The following is a 14,995-nucleotide window of genomic DNA, read 5'->3' as shown; positions in this document are numbered from 1 at the left end:
AAGAGAGAGAGAAAAGGGGAGTATAGCTTGCTTTTCCCCTGCTAAAACTTATGTTATTGCTCACATTCCCTCTCCAATTGCTTTTTGCTTTTTTTTTGGCCTCAAAGCAAGCTGGCCTTATATTGCACCAATGCAGGGTTTATTATGCCCGAGAGAGAGAGAGAGAGAGAGAGAGAGAACTATGTGCCAATTTTGTGAGTAATGTCAAGGACACTAACTGTAATCCTAGTAATCCCAACAACAATGCAGGCCCCCCTCTTAGCAGGGAAAATCTACATGTATTCAAATGTACTTTTGTCCATGTTTAGAATATAATATTAGGCCCACTTTGGAGTGACAACTTTGTGTACGAATTCAAAATTTCAAAAGGCTCAATAGAGACAATAAAGCTAGAATATGATATATATATTTTAGTACAACAGCTTGTGGATCTTCTTATGTGGCCCTTTACACATTATAGAAGTCAAAAGAAGAAAGCACTCCTTTCAAAAAACATATTTTTCAACCAATCAAAATAAGGACAACTTTCGAGTTTTTTTCCCTTGAAATCTCTACTATATTTCAGTTTTATAGCTAAAATATATGAATAATCATTCCTTAAAATAAGCACTAGTAAATATCTCAATTGATTTTTCTTAATTTTGGTCGATACTGCTTGGAAGGAGTTCCCAAGTGGTTGTGTTTAACCATGTCCAACCCAAAAACCCCAGCAGTTTTGTGTCCACACGCTCATAAAGATGCCTGCCTAGCCGACTTTGCCAAAATAGGCAAAGTTAAGCAAAAAAAGGTATTCATTTCAACCCCCTTGGCTATATTTATAAAGCCTCACTGGCTAGTGTAGGTACAAGAACATGTTGTGGCACAATTGAGTTTTTGAGATTCAAAAACCTCCCTAGGTTCATTTCACCTCATTTAAAGGAGGAGTAAACTCATTACATGGGAACTTTCCCTTGTAAGGTTTTGTGTTACCACAACTTAAGACATGTTATGTAGTGTCTCAGTGGCTAGTGTAGGTACAAGAACATGTTGTGGCACAACTGAGTTTTTGAGATTCAAAAACCTAGGTTCATTTCACCTCATTTAAAGGAGGAGTAAACTCATTACATGGGAACTTTCCCTTGTAAGGTTTTGTGTTACCACAACTAAAGACATGTTATGTAGTGTTATAGTGGCTTTAGATACATCCTCTAGATAATGAATAAAGCTGACATGGTGGGATGCCGTTTGTCCGCTCATGAATCATTTTACATCGTTTGCGTACAATTGCATACGGCCCATCCAAGCCAAACTATCAACAAAATAGTGTGTGCTCAAATTTAAGCCAAATATCTTCACTTAATCATAGGTCTAGCTTCTAGACCAACATCTTACTGTTGCTAGGTAAGCAATAACAAATAATTAGATCTTATCCATCTGAACCTTACAAAGGCACATGAAGACAAGATTAAAGGTTATCTCCAATTTTAGTGGCAATTGTGCATGTGTGATCTCATTTGAAGACCCACTTAATCTTTTTTTCGACATGGCTGCTTCAATGAGGGGAATTCTCTCTTTAAGAAGAGAAGCCTACATCATATTCAAAAGCTTTATAGTGTTATTATGATTTCCACTACTCAAAAAGTTTCTCCTTACTATTCTCCTTGCTATCATGTTTTGCATCCACTTCCATTTTCACCATCCTTTCCATGAGGTTGTTGTGTTTTTAAATTTTCCTTGTCTCAATGCACAACCACCTAGGTCCACTTTAAACACTTGAAACATCCTTAGTTTCAAAGGTGATGCAATTGTTTGCATCACCCCTTCTACCCCAATCTCAATAGTACAGAGTAACATCAATCTCAATAGTACAAAGTAACATCTCACATATTCCCTCTCATTTGAATTCATTCACCATTGAATTAAGCATGCAAACCTTCAATTGACACCGAAAGGCAAAGCTTTTTACCTCTTTAGCCATGAATAAAGTCCTCTAAATATGATTCCTTGGTTGATCTTTAAAAGTTTGACCCATGTGCACACAAACACATGTACTCTTGTGATGGTGGTAATAGACTTGTAAGTAACTTGATTGTGAAAGATAGCAACTACATTCTACCTTGGTTGATCTTTTGAAGTTTGAACTACGTGCACACAAACACACATACTCTTTTGATTGCGGTAATCGACTTGTGAACCTTGATTGTGAAAGATAACAACTTACGTTAATCATGGTGTGTCCAAGTTGCCAAAATAAGATACCATACGATAACACTTTGAAACTTACATTTGGCATGGTGTGTCTAAGCTCCCAAATGAGATACCATATGGTAACACTTTGGAACTCAAAGTGGGCATCCATGTTTGGGACTAGTAAGCACTTAAATTGCCATGTATGATGTGAAAAGGCCATTTTTCCTCATGGCAAAAGGCTAGCTAGACCTATACTATCACACATCTTTATTTTCTCTATTAGGAACACTTCTTGCCCCTCATCATAGCTCGCTTGTGGTTAAGCAAATAGTATGCAAGGATTACCAATAGTTTCCCAAGCAAGAATTGGCACTCATCCTTGAGGAAGGCACATAGTACATGCAAGGATTACCAATAATTTCCCTAGCAAGAATCAACACAAAAGAATTGAATGTTTCCCGTATTGTCCTCCCTTTCAAAAGGAGGCAAATGGGTTCTTGTTGGAGTTAACATGGGATTTAACATATGGGTATCCTTTTATATGTAACCATAACCTGTGTGTTTAATAAATATGATAAGGCCAATCTTGTGTCTCAAGTTTCACCTTCTTAGCATATTGAATATTCTTTTGTATGTAACCACAACTTACGTGTTCATGAAATTCGACAAGGCCAATCTTGTGTCTCAAGTTTCACCTTCTTGCAAGTAGAAGCTTATATGGATGTAACTTACCTTAAGAAGCAAGAATGTATGTAACTTACCTTAAGAAGCAAAAATAAGTAATTTACCTTAAGAAGCAAAAAAATCTATATAAGACCCACTATGATTTTATTCTTATTTGGAATGGGCGTGGGCAGTCACGTACACACACACACACACACACACACACACACACAAGTTCGGTTAAAGAGCTTACCTTGCCTTTGCCCTAATTTGATTGTATTCTTATTTGGAATGGGCATGATCATAGTCACACATGCACACGCACGCGCACACACACACGAGTTCGGTTAAAGAGCTTACCTTGCCTTTGTCAAAACATGTGGTGTCGCTAGGAATTTTTTCGATGAAGAGCAAAAGGCAACTCCTCGATGTGGGTGTGCTAGATGATTATCAAATCCTCACTTTGTTGTCACACTAGAGAGCTCCATAGTAATGGGTGTGGGGGAAGAGCTTCAACCACCTTGATGGGAAGCAAGAAGAGGGCTTCCTTCACGGTGTTTCTCACTCACAAGGTGTGGTATGAGAAGGGAAACTTGTGAATATAGAGCCTATAATCAATCCCACCGAAGCAACCTAAGCATGCATCCATCAAGCAATGCAAAGGTCCAAGAGAATTCATGCGAGAGAGCAAGGAGAAGAGGGAAGAGAGCTCACACAAATTCTATTATAAAGGGGAATGGTTATCCATTACTAAATGGCAAAAGTGTCTTATATATAACTGGATAGTGTTTACACTTGGCAAGCTAAAACTTAAAAAATATTCCATGTCACTCAATTACTGGCCTAAGTAACTTCCCCCATTTACTTGAAACCATCAAGTTTAGGAGTGATTATGGTGGATAGTAATGGATTAGGCTCATTGTTTTAGTATAATCTAAGTAGAGGAAAGTAATTAGCACTAATGATAAGATAACGACAATGCTAAAGAGTTGATCTAGCACAAACAATTTTCATTAGATGGGAACATTTCAATAGGCTAGAGTATATCATCATTGACCCATGGATTAGATTAATCTTTACATAATCATGCCCTAAATCATCTCACTTGATTCTAGATCCACCTCCCCTTAATTTGAGGCTTATTCAATGTTGATTGAAGGACTTTTTTGCTCTCCTCATGCCCACTACCTTCTTCCTAGGAATCTACCATGTTTGATTAACACCTTTTGAGGTCTATAATGCTTCTTAACATTTACCAGTGTGATTTCTTATAAGGTTGGCAATGTTTCATCTTTAAGGTGCATACCCTCCCCTCCCCTCCCCCCCCCTTCGTTTCAAAGAACCCTTCACCACTTATTTATAACACTCCCCCTCAGTGATGAATCCCTATCATCATACATGTACTAGGTCTACACTCTTAATTTGTTAAAGTGGTCCACCTCTATTTGTACTAGGTCTACACTCTTAGTCATTTGTTAAAGTAGTCCACCTATGTTTGTACTATTTGTTAAAGTAGTCATTTGTTAAATGGTCCACCTCTATTTGCCTCTTGGGCTACAATGTTGACTTTGACTTAAGACTTTACAATAGGGTTACAAGTAGAGGTCTACACTCTTAGTCATTTATTAAACTCAGTCATTTGTTAAACTCAATCATTTGTTAAAGTGGTCCACCTCTATTTGCCTCTTGGGCTACAATGTTGACTTTGACTTAAGACTTTACACTTGGTGGGAATAGGGTCACAAGTAGAGGTAAGAGTCAATGATGCCCTCATTACACTCTTTTGAAAGAGAGTTTATAGGTCTTAGCTTCCCTGGCTTCCTTCTTGGGAAGTCTTCTCCTTCTCTTCATGTTTGCTTTGGCTTAGAGGTGATGCTAACAATCCTTTGTTGCATGTCCCATCTTACCACAATGGAAGTCTTCTCTTTCTCTTCGTACATGTATTAGGTCTACGCTCTTAGCCATTTGCTAGAGTGGTCCACCTCAACTTTGCCTCTTGGACTATAATGTTGACTTTAACTTAATAATTTATAGTATAGGTGGGAATAGGGTTACAAGAGTAGAGGAGAGAGTCATGCCCTCATTACTACAGTGGTCCACCTCAACTATATTGTTAACTTTAACTTAAGAATTTACATTATAGGTGGGAATAGGGGTGAGAGTCATGCCCTAAAGTGGTCCACCTCAACTATATTGTTAACTTTAACTTAGGAATTTACACTATAGGTCGGAATAGGGGTGAGAGTCATGCCCTCATTACTGCAGTGGTCCACCTGAACTTTGCCTCTTGGACTATATTGTTGACTTTAAGTTAAGAATTTACATTATAGGTGGGAATAGGGTTACAAGCATTAATTACTCTCTATTTCTAGGGAGTTTCCATTATGAAAATAGAGACTAAATTGATGATTTAAGAGGGTTAGAGATCAAATCAAGCTATAAGTCTTGATGTGATGATAGCTTAATATTCTCATGTGATTTAATTGCATTAAAAAACATGATTTATAAGTCTTGATGTGATGATAGCTAAATATTCTCATGTGATTTAATTGCATTAAAAAACATGATTTATACCAGTTCTTAAGGCCATTTTTAGTCTACATAGAAATTTAAAAAATGCTCTTGATTTTTGCTTGATTTGCTAATCTAGATGCTTAATGTGAACTGATGTAGATGATATCCTTATTCTTGTGGGATTATATAGATGATCTCTTTATTCTTTTAGGCTTGTGGGTTGCCTAAATGTTCACAGTAGAAGACCTCTAATCACTTGATTTGAGTTGATTTTTATGAAAGGACATAAAAGAGGGAAATTTTGTATTAGTAACATGTTTAAGGCTTGATGATATTTACAAGTTGGGCATCCTAGAGTGGCCAAGGGATGGTGGTGGTAGGCTCTAATATCAACAAGAAACTTACAAGCTAGGAGTGATTAGGGTGGATAGTAATGGATTAGTCTTAACATTTTGGCATAATCTAAGTATAAAAAAGTAATTAGCATGAACGATAAGACAATGCTAGAAAGTTAATACAATGCACACAATTTTCATTGGATAGGGGGCCTTGAGATAGGTCAAAATACATCATCATTAGTCCATGTCTTAGCTTAATCTTTGCCTAATCATGCCCTAAATCATCTTCCTTGATTCTAGGTCCACCTTCCCTTGATTTGAGTCTCATTTAATGTTGATTGAAGACTTATATGCTCTCTACATGCCCACTTGAAGTAGGTGCCTTCTTCTTGGGAATCTACCATGCCTAGTCAACACCTTTTGAGGTTTAAAATGCTTCCTAACATTTATCAACATGATTTCTTATAACCTTAGCAATAGTTCATTTCTAAGGTGTATATTCCTCCCCATTTTCAAGTACCCTTCATCACTTATTTTCTAAACATTTGGCCTTAAGCATAGAGTAAGGCTGCTTTATATGCTCTAGCATGACAAAAGAAATATTTTTATGAGAGAAAGGTAATATGGCAACTTATTTTGGTAATCCTCCTCCATGCCCTCCCTATCTCTAGTCTTTTCTCCCCCCCATACAATAATTTTATGGACCAGCTTTATAGGTGAGGGGGGAGAGGGAGAGGTGGGGGGGTAGCGGCAACTTCCAGGCCAACAAGTTTATGTAACATATAGATTAGGTAAAGAAAAGGCTTCAAGTCTCCCAACCTATGAAATTCAAGCAAAGAAGCATTGATTCTAGCAGTTCCCCAATTGCCTCTATCTGTGCTCCCAGCTTAATAAACAAGAGTCCCCCTGCCTATGTAAATTCAATCAAAGAAGCACCAAGTTCTAGTAGTTCCCTGACTTCCTTTATTCTTGGCTCAATAGAAAAGAGTAACATGTAACTATATCCCACGTATTTGTGGACCATCAATTGGGGCTTTTTACATTTTATAGCACGATCGCCTTAGGCACAAGTAGTGCACATGTATAAAGCTCTACTTCAGAGTTGGTTAGGTAAAGAAGTTTTATAAGGTGAGGTGATGTTTTGTAATATACTTGGGAAAGGGGTACTTTGATGTGCTCATGAATCATCCTACCAATGTCTCTGAGTTGTTGTGAGTTATTAGACCTTAGTAATCAAGGAGGTTGAAGTGACACAATAGAAGAAGATTCGAGGTGGTGGAAGAAGATTCAAGGTTGCGGAAGAAGATTTGTTGTGACTTAGATTTAATGTATAAATACATGATGTTGGCCTCAATGCTTGGGGGGCACAAAACAGGGGAAAGGGGAGGAATACAAAGAGGCTAGTGGAGGCGGCTAGGTGGAGGAGAATAGAGGCCGAGTGTGGAGAGAGAGAGAGAGAGAGAGAGAGAGAGAGAGAGAGAGAGAGAGAGAGAGAGAGAGAGAGAGTCAGTCTAATATGCGCAACAAGGAGATAGGCAAAGGTTTAACCTTAGCACACCATTAATTAATTAATGGGTAAGCTTGAATACCAACCCTTGAAGATGATATTTCCTATATTCCCCTTTAAAGCACATATAGTTAATGTATGCTACCATGTGTATTTAATTGGGCATTGTCTCATAAATAAGGTCCACCACCTTAATTAAATGCTATTATACTAAGGTTTATGCCTCCTCACATTCCAACCCTAAACTAATTAATGCAAAACCAATCATGTGGGCCCATTGAAAAACATAACAATAGCAAATGGCAATATGGGTCTACATAATAAAAAATATAATTACAAGGCTTATATTATCCAAAAAATTATACAACCATAAGTGTCGAAAGGTTAGGTCTACATTAACCAAAACATTATGTAATCATAAGTGTAAAAAATTATCCAAGTATAAGCATAAGTGTCACAAGGCTAGGTCTACAGTATCCAAAACATTATGTAATCATAAGTGTCAAAAATTATCCAAGCATAAGCATAAGTATTGCAAGAGTACGTTTGTTGCAAAAAGAGAGGCTTGACCCTAAAGAAACTTCACAAACAGGTCTGTGAAGTTTATTTATAATCATAAGTGTAAAAAATTATCAAAGCATAAGCATAAGTGTTACAAGAGTAACGAAGCAAGTGTAAGAAATTATCAAAGGATAAGTGTTGCGATAGTACATTTGTTACAAAAAAAGAGGCTCGACCTTTAAAGAAACTTCACGGATAGGTCCGTGGGGGGATGTGAGAGAGCTTCTCTCACATTATGAGCAAGTATATTAACATTATGATGAAGCCCTAAAACTCATATGAATATGTCATAAATGTGTTTGGATGCCACATAAGACTTTTTTCCTTATACACGTTTCTGAAAATCTGGCCAGTACACCAAGGTTTGAGAATGTATATGCACTTCAAATAGCGTATGCTTATTCTGATTCACAACATTCTTAAGCATTATTTCTTAGTCCATTGTCAATGCAGAATCTATTCTCTTCTCTGCTTCTCTTGAAATGCATGTTCACCATTTCATGAGAACTCCACTTCTTCCAACTGAGTCCATGTCTATCTTGTTGAATTTAGTCATAAGAATCTTTGATATAACACTAGCAATACCTCCCTTGTATCTTCACCTACGATTTTTAATGTTTTCATCTTGGGATTGGGTGACATCTTAGCTGCTACACCATTTGTAGTAGCCAACCTAAAACTAGCATGGACCAATGTATTTGCCTTATCTTCAATCAATTTGGTTCCCTCCTCAATAGGCCAAATAGAAGGCAAAAATATACCAATGAGATATTACTATGTGGGTGCCATGCATGCATTACATCATTGGGGTAAAACGAATTATGGCCTCTTACCTCCTAGTCCTGGGTGATTTCTCTCTGAAAATAAACATGGAGCTATCACACTTATAAAACAATTTTGGATAATTTTATTGCACTTTTTTCTCCTTGTGTATTCAATGTTCCAATCCAAGAATTTCACCTTACTATTTAAAGGTGTCCTCCTAATTTCCCATTGTGTTCAATAAATTGCCTATTCCATAACACGCCTTCCACATAGCTGCATGGGAGTTCTGTTGTAGGTGTGTCATGCTAAAGTGTTGTATCTTGCTCTATGAAAAAGATTCTCCTTGACAAGATGGATGGTGCTGTTACTTTTCTCCCTCTACAAGCCCTAACTCTTTGAAGAGCTTAATGAATAAATTTTATTGAAGAGTGAGGGTCTAGGGTGCCTTTTTTAGAAGGATGTAGGGAAAGCCGGTCTTTTAAAAGATTTTTTGTGTACCGATCTTTTTAAGTGTCCCTTGTGCCATCTAACACACCATTTCTCTATCTTTAGCTCTCAAATCTCGCCCACTTATAGCTATCATGTGCCACAGCCATCAAGTGCCCAAATCCATTTTTGACCCTATAGCCTCTCCAATCCAACAATGACATACCTGATAGTAAGCCCCCAATCAACACAAAAATAAAAGGGCTCTCTGCCCTCCTGACGCTAGTGCATGTGCTAGCTTCGAGAGGGCATAAAGCCCTTTTATTTTGTGTTATTTAGCATGTGCAAAGTACATAGACACCATGTGATTAAGCCTCTTCACCCACCATGTGCTCATCAACCTGGTAGCCTCTTCACCGTGGGATACACAACAAAAGACTTGAGGCCTGAAGGGATGGAAAAGACCTTATTTTATGTATGCATTTTCTCCAAAGATGAGGCCCAAAAGGATGGAAAAGACCTGATTTAAGCATAAATAACATACACAAAAAAAGAGGCTTTGTGCCCTCTCCACAAGCTATTGCATGGGATTTAAAGACTTGATTTTAGCATAAATAACACACACACACACACACACAAAAAAAGAGGCTTGTGTTGGCTTACCGAGGGCACAAAGCCTCTTTTTTTTTTAAAATATTATTTATGCTAAATTCAACAACACCAACAACACACCTTTCTACGAGCCGCAGCAACGTCTTAGCACATCAATTTTGGGAACTCGATGGTGCATCCTAGCAAACACTAAGCAAATTAGTATTAGCAGTAAAACTCAAACCCAACACAACAACTGACAACCTAGACAACACGCTCAATTGAATAGTTGGTAGAAAATATTTACTTATTTCTTATACGCACTCAAGTACTGGCTACCTCAACCTTGCCAACTCAGCTTGCATGCCAACGTAGTTAGCTTTGCTTGGCCTTGTATTGCACACACCAAGAAAAGGTAGTTGCACTTCCTCTAGAAAATAATAGATTCCTACATTAGCACAAAGTAGAATGCTAACCCTTCTAGAGTAAAGATCAATTGTTCCGACACTTTATGCAGTAGCAAGAGCAACTAGCCATAGCTTCATGGGACAATGAGATTGAACCTTAGTGTAAAAGAAAAAAAAAGTCTTTAACAAGGACTAGTTCCTATGCACTTATATTGTAAGCTTTGATGATACAAAAGACAAGCCTAATTAAGCTTCACATTCATACACACAAGGAAACCTTTAAGCACCAAAATGAGCTTCATCTCATCATTGACAAAGCACGAAACATAATTGTAAAAGAGGCCATTATGAGCATGCAAAAATATGCCACATGTGTGACAAGTGGGAATGGGACACGTATGTGCATGATCAAAGCAAGGATGCATACATATCTAGCCTATGCATGTCTAGAGCACAAGTGCATGAGGAGTGTAGCACATAGCATGACATCTACACATAATGCATCAAAGGCACTAAATGAAGAAATCATGAAGCATCAAGCATGATACAAAGTAGCAAAGAGCATCCAGTCTACACCAAAGAAACTGACCAAGAGCCAACCAGTAGAAAACGAGAGCTAGGACAAGGACATCAACAAAGCAGAAAGAAGAAGCATGAAGCTAGCACTAATGAGTCTTCATCAATGAGGAGAGCTCCAGCAATAGCGACTCACTTCTCTAAAGCAAACAAGCAATCAATGAAACTCACTACCCAAGTCTATCCCAAATGTTGTAAGGAATCATGACACCCATTTTTTTCTTGTTTTTTGTTTCACATCCTACAAACAAGTAATCAATGAAACTCACTACCCAACTCTATCCCAAATGTTGTAAAGGAGTCACCAAATCAGTAGACACCCATTTGTTCTGGTTTTTTGTTTCTCATCCTACCACCTTAACTAGCCATGTTGACACTAAGGGGGGTGTAGGTAATCACATCTTACCACCTAGTAGTAGTAAGCTAGCACTATGGGGGGGTGACGACATGTAAAATCTCGCATCCAACCACCTTGTATAGCCTAAAAATATACAACCAAGGGGGGGTGTTAAGGAATGTGGTGCCACAAAGAGCACATGAGTTGGTAGGGAGTAAGTAGAAAAGTCAAGAAACCTAGCATGCTGCCACATAAGCAAGAAACCTAGCATGCTACCACATAAGCAAGCTGGAACTTGTCCCACATGAGGTAATAAACCCAAGATGTACCTAACCCATATAAAAGTGGTCACTTTCAAGCAATAAAATCTTGCAAGCTCTCAAGTCTTTCTATGAGTACAAGTCTGTGTGTGCTTAGATTGCATCCACCATAGCTTAGCCTGGATCCATGTATTTCAACAACCCCTTTTAAAGACTAATCTGCATGTTAAGACAAAGAGTTGACAAAGTGATGATTCAGACTTTTGTAACAATCAAAGCACATAATTTAAATCCGCAAAACAGATCTCATATCAAATCAAAGTTTCAAATGCATATCTCGTATGTTCAATATCAAAGTGTTCAAATCAAAATTACAAAAATAAATCTCATAGCTTGTACCAAAGTACTCAAATAAAATTTAGAAGTCCATGTACACTAGAGCAACAGTATTCTACCCACATGAATATCATCTCCATCAGTATATTAAATGCCATCTAGCCACCATGTTAGATATTAATGCTCCATCCTCTCTCATGTTATATTATTTAGGGACCAGCTAGCTCATGTTTGAACGACCTTCATTAGAGTAGTAGCCTGGTTGAGTAGCATGGGTCTTCCACATCCTTGTATTCACAACTAGATGGTGGCCTAAGAGGCTATATGATTTAGAGATGGCATAACATGTAGCCTCTTGACATTGTGAGGCCCAAACAAGTCCTAAGATAAGCCCAAATAACCATGGAAGGTGAAGAAAATACTTAGCAATTTCTAGTGGCTCTTTAGGGTTGAGCAGATACACTACAAACAATGGCACTAAATATGATCAAGGACCTACACGATCATGTCATGCTCCCCTCATACAATGGCGTGTATAGATGTAGGGCTGGAATACCCCTTCTCAACATAGTTTATTAGTCATCATTGTGAGTTTACTCCCTAGACTTCTAGGTGTGAGGCTTTGCCATCTATTGTATTACTAACATAAAACACTATTTTTATATTTGTTATCTTTATTACTGATATAAAACATTATTTTTTTCTATCTTTACTATTTCTAGGTGTGAGGCTTTGCCATATATTGTATTACTAATATAAAACACTATTTATTATTATGCAATTTGAGTTTTACATTTTGTGCTATGAAAAATCTTACTTTTTGTGAACTTGCTTACATACATTGCAATATATCAGAGCTATGGCCTAGTATAAAACTTCTTTCTTGTTTAATACTATTGTAGGAGTTATGTCATGTTTTGCAATTGGTGCTGATAATACAAAGCTCAACATCACTAATTATGCTCTTTAGAAGTTCAAGCTTAAGGCTATCTTATCCTCCTATGAGCTTTAGGATATTGTTATTGGTGTGTGGATGTCCACCTATGAGCTTTGGGATACTGTTATTGGTGTTGATGTCCCTATGAGCTTTGGCATACTATTATTGTGTTGATAAGTCTTCCCATCTAATACTTATTGGGTTTTGATAATTCTCCCCATTTTACATATTGATTCTTTCTCATGCACTAACGTCAACCCTACTAGCCAAGAAAAAAAGAGGCCTCTTTTTTTCTTGGCTAGCATGCACCCGTGAGCTATATACAGGACATGAGGTTTACCTGGCCATGCTAGGAGAAGAGCTTCATTGTTGTTTTCACTTGAATGCCTATGCTCGCGTATGTCTATGCCAATAAATGCTCACTTCACCTTTAGGATTTGGACCCAATCTAGAGAAACATTGATGGGTAGGGTTGCTAATAGGAATCTTCCTCATGCAAATGAAGTGGCTCGCCTTGAGGAAGGAGTAGTTGGTGGGACTCCAATGTATCAAGACACTCAGACAATAGAAGATGATAGGGAAACTGTGCATCCCAATAGACCCATCTCATGTGGTTAATGTGGAGGATAACAATTCCCATCATCTTGAGTATAATTATAAAAATAAAAATAGACAATCAAGAGGCCGACCCCTTTTTCCACATTTTGACCAGTGCTTGATAGTTTGTCCGGAAACATGTAGCCACATCTGTGTAATGTCATGACCTTATGCAAAATATGATGACAATCATGTGATTGGCTTAGATGAATTGTATACAAATTTTTAGATAATTGTGTTATAAAATCATATGTATTGTGTTAAAAAATCATATGTATTGTTTTTTTGTTTTGAATTTGTGTCCTACAATGTGTTTCATATTGCTAACTTGTTGAATTGTTGGCATGTGTGTGCATTGTTCAATTTTAGGTATATGTCATGATCACAGACAAGGAGATTGTTAATTGATATGGAGACAAGAAATACATAACATTCATTGGTGGTTGATAAATCATTGCAAATTCCCTCTCTTGAGGGCATCCCTACTAATTCTCAAGTGCAAGACAAAGTGGTGGAACTAAGTGATCACTAAGGTTAACATTAAATTCCACGAGCTTGAAAAGGGTGCTTTTTTTGGCGAGTGATTATAGGCGAGCAGTCTTGCAAAACTAACGAGCGGTTGAAATTGTAACACATGGGTACCTCTTGTTCCCTACTCTCTTTCACTCTCTCTCACTCAAACACACACTCTCTCTCTCTCTCACACAATTCACATGTAGACTCTATTTTCAAGATATCGATAAAAGTCACTTCCATATAGGAGACATTGAATACAAATTCCATGGAAAACACCAATAAGTGTGCTTGGTTGAAATCATAGGACATCTCTCTCTCTCTCTCTCTCTCTCTCTCTCTCTCTCTCTCTCTCTCTCTCTCTCTCTCTCTCTCTTTGTGTGTGTATACACACACACACACACACACACACACACACACACACACACACACACACACATATATATATATATAGACACATTTCAAACTTTTGCAAGATATTGATAAAAGTCACTTCCATACATGAGACGTGAATATAAAATCCATGGAAAATAACAATAAATGTTTTTGGCAACCAATGACATGGTCATCTCTATGACTCATATTCCATGTGAGGAACCAACACTAGAAGTTGTATGATCTTGTTGGTTTATGTTGGATCCTGGAGGTCCCCCCCCAATTCGGATACTGATATGGGTTGGTTATGTTAGGCTATGGTATACCATAAGGGTATGGCATCATTTCCATTCCTAGTGGTGGTGGTGGATAGTAAGAAAGTTGCCAAGATGTAGAAGTAGCACCACATGGTACATATGAAGCATGCCCTGGCAACCATTAGGGTTGTCCATGCCAAGGTTCCTCCAATGAAATTTGAGGTTGCATGCTTGCTTGAATAATTTTATTGGATTCTTTACCTTGAAACCACATGGAACCTAGGTCTATGGGCATATCTTGCAAATGAGCCAACTCCTGATTATAGCACAACCAATCATTTTCTATGCTTATACAATGTCGGTGAAGCTCCTTGCATGCCTTAGCCATGACTCCAGCCCCTCCAAAAAGCAATCCAGTACTAGTTCCCCTTCCATTGTGAAAGTACCAAGGAGCCACCTGCCAAAATGAAGAAAAACTTAAGATCAATGTCTTACATTGTATCGAATCATTACCAATAAAAAACAAGTAGTGTTTATTCTATACCTTGCAGTCTCAACGGGTTGCTCAGCTACACCCCATAGTGGTTGATTATCAGTCCCCCTAATATGAGTGGCATGCATTCCTTTTAGGCGGAGTGACTCACTTAGGAGGTCAATGTAGTGTGTAAACCCAGAGGTCATAGCAGATGCATCCTTACCATTCACTCTCATATTTGTTGGAGTTCGGACACTTGGTGGGTGTCGAACAAATACCCCAACAATCAACATTACTACCTGCACACTCATGACATAGACCTCGTTTGTTTGAATAATAATTTAGACTTTTCTTTTAATTTTCCAATACTAGAAGAAAAGAAAGTTTTGGT

This window comes from Cibotium barometz, chromosome 47 (genome assembly GCF_041138505.1).
Source record: "Cibotium barometz isolate CiBa-2024 chromosome 47, ASM4113850v1, whole genome shotgun sequence".
NCBI lineage: Eukaryota > Viridiplantae > Streptophyta > Polypodiopsida > Cyatheales > Cibotiaceae > Cibotium > Cibotium barometz.
The sequence above is the reverse complement of the archived record's forward strand: the minus strand, read 5'-3'. Positions refer to the sequence as shown.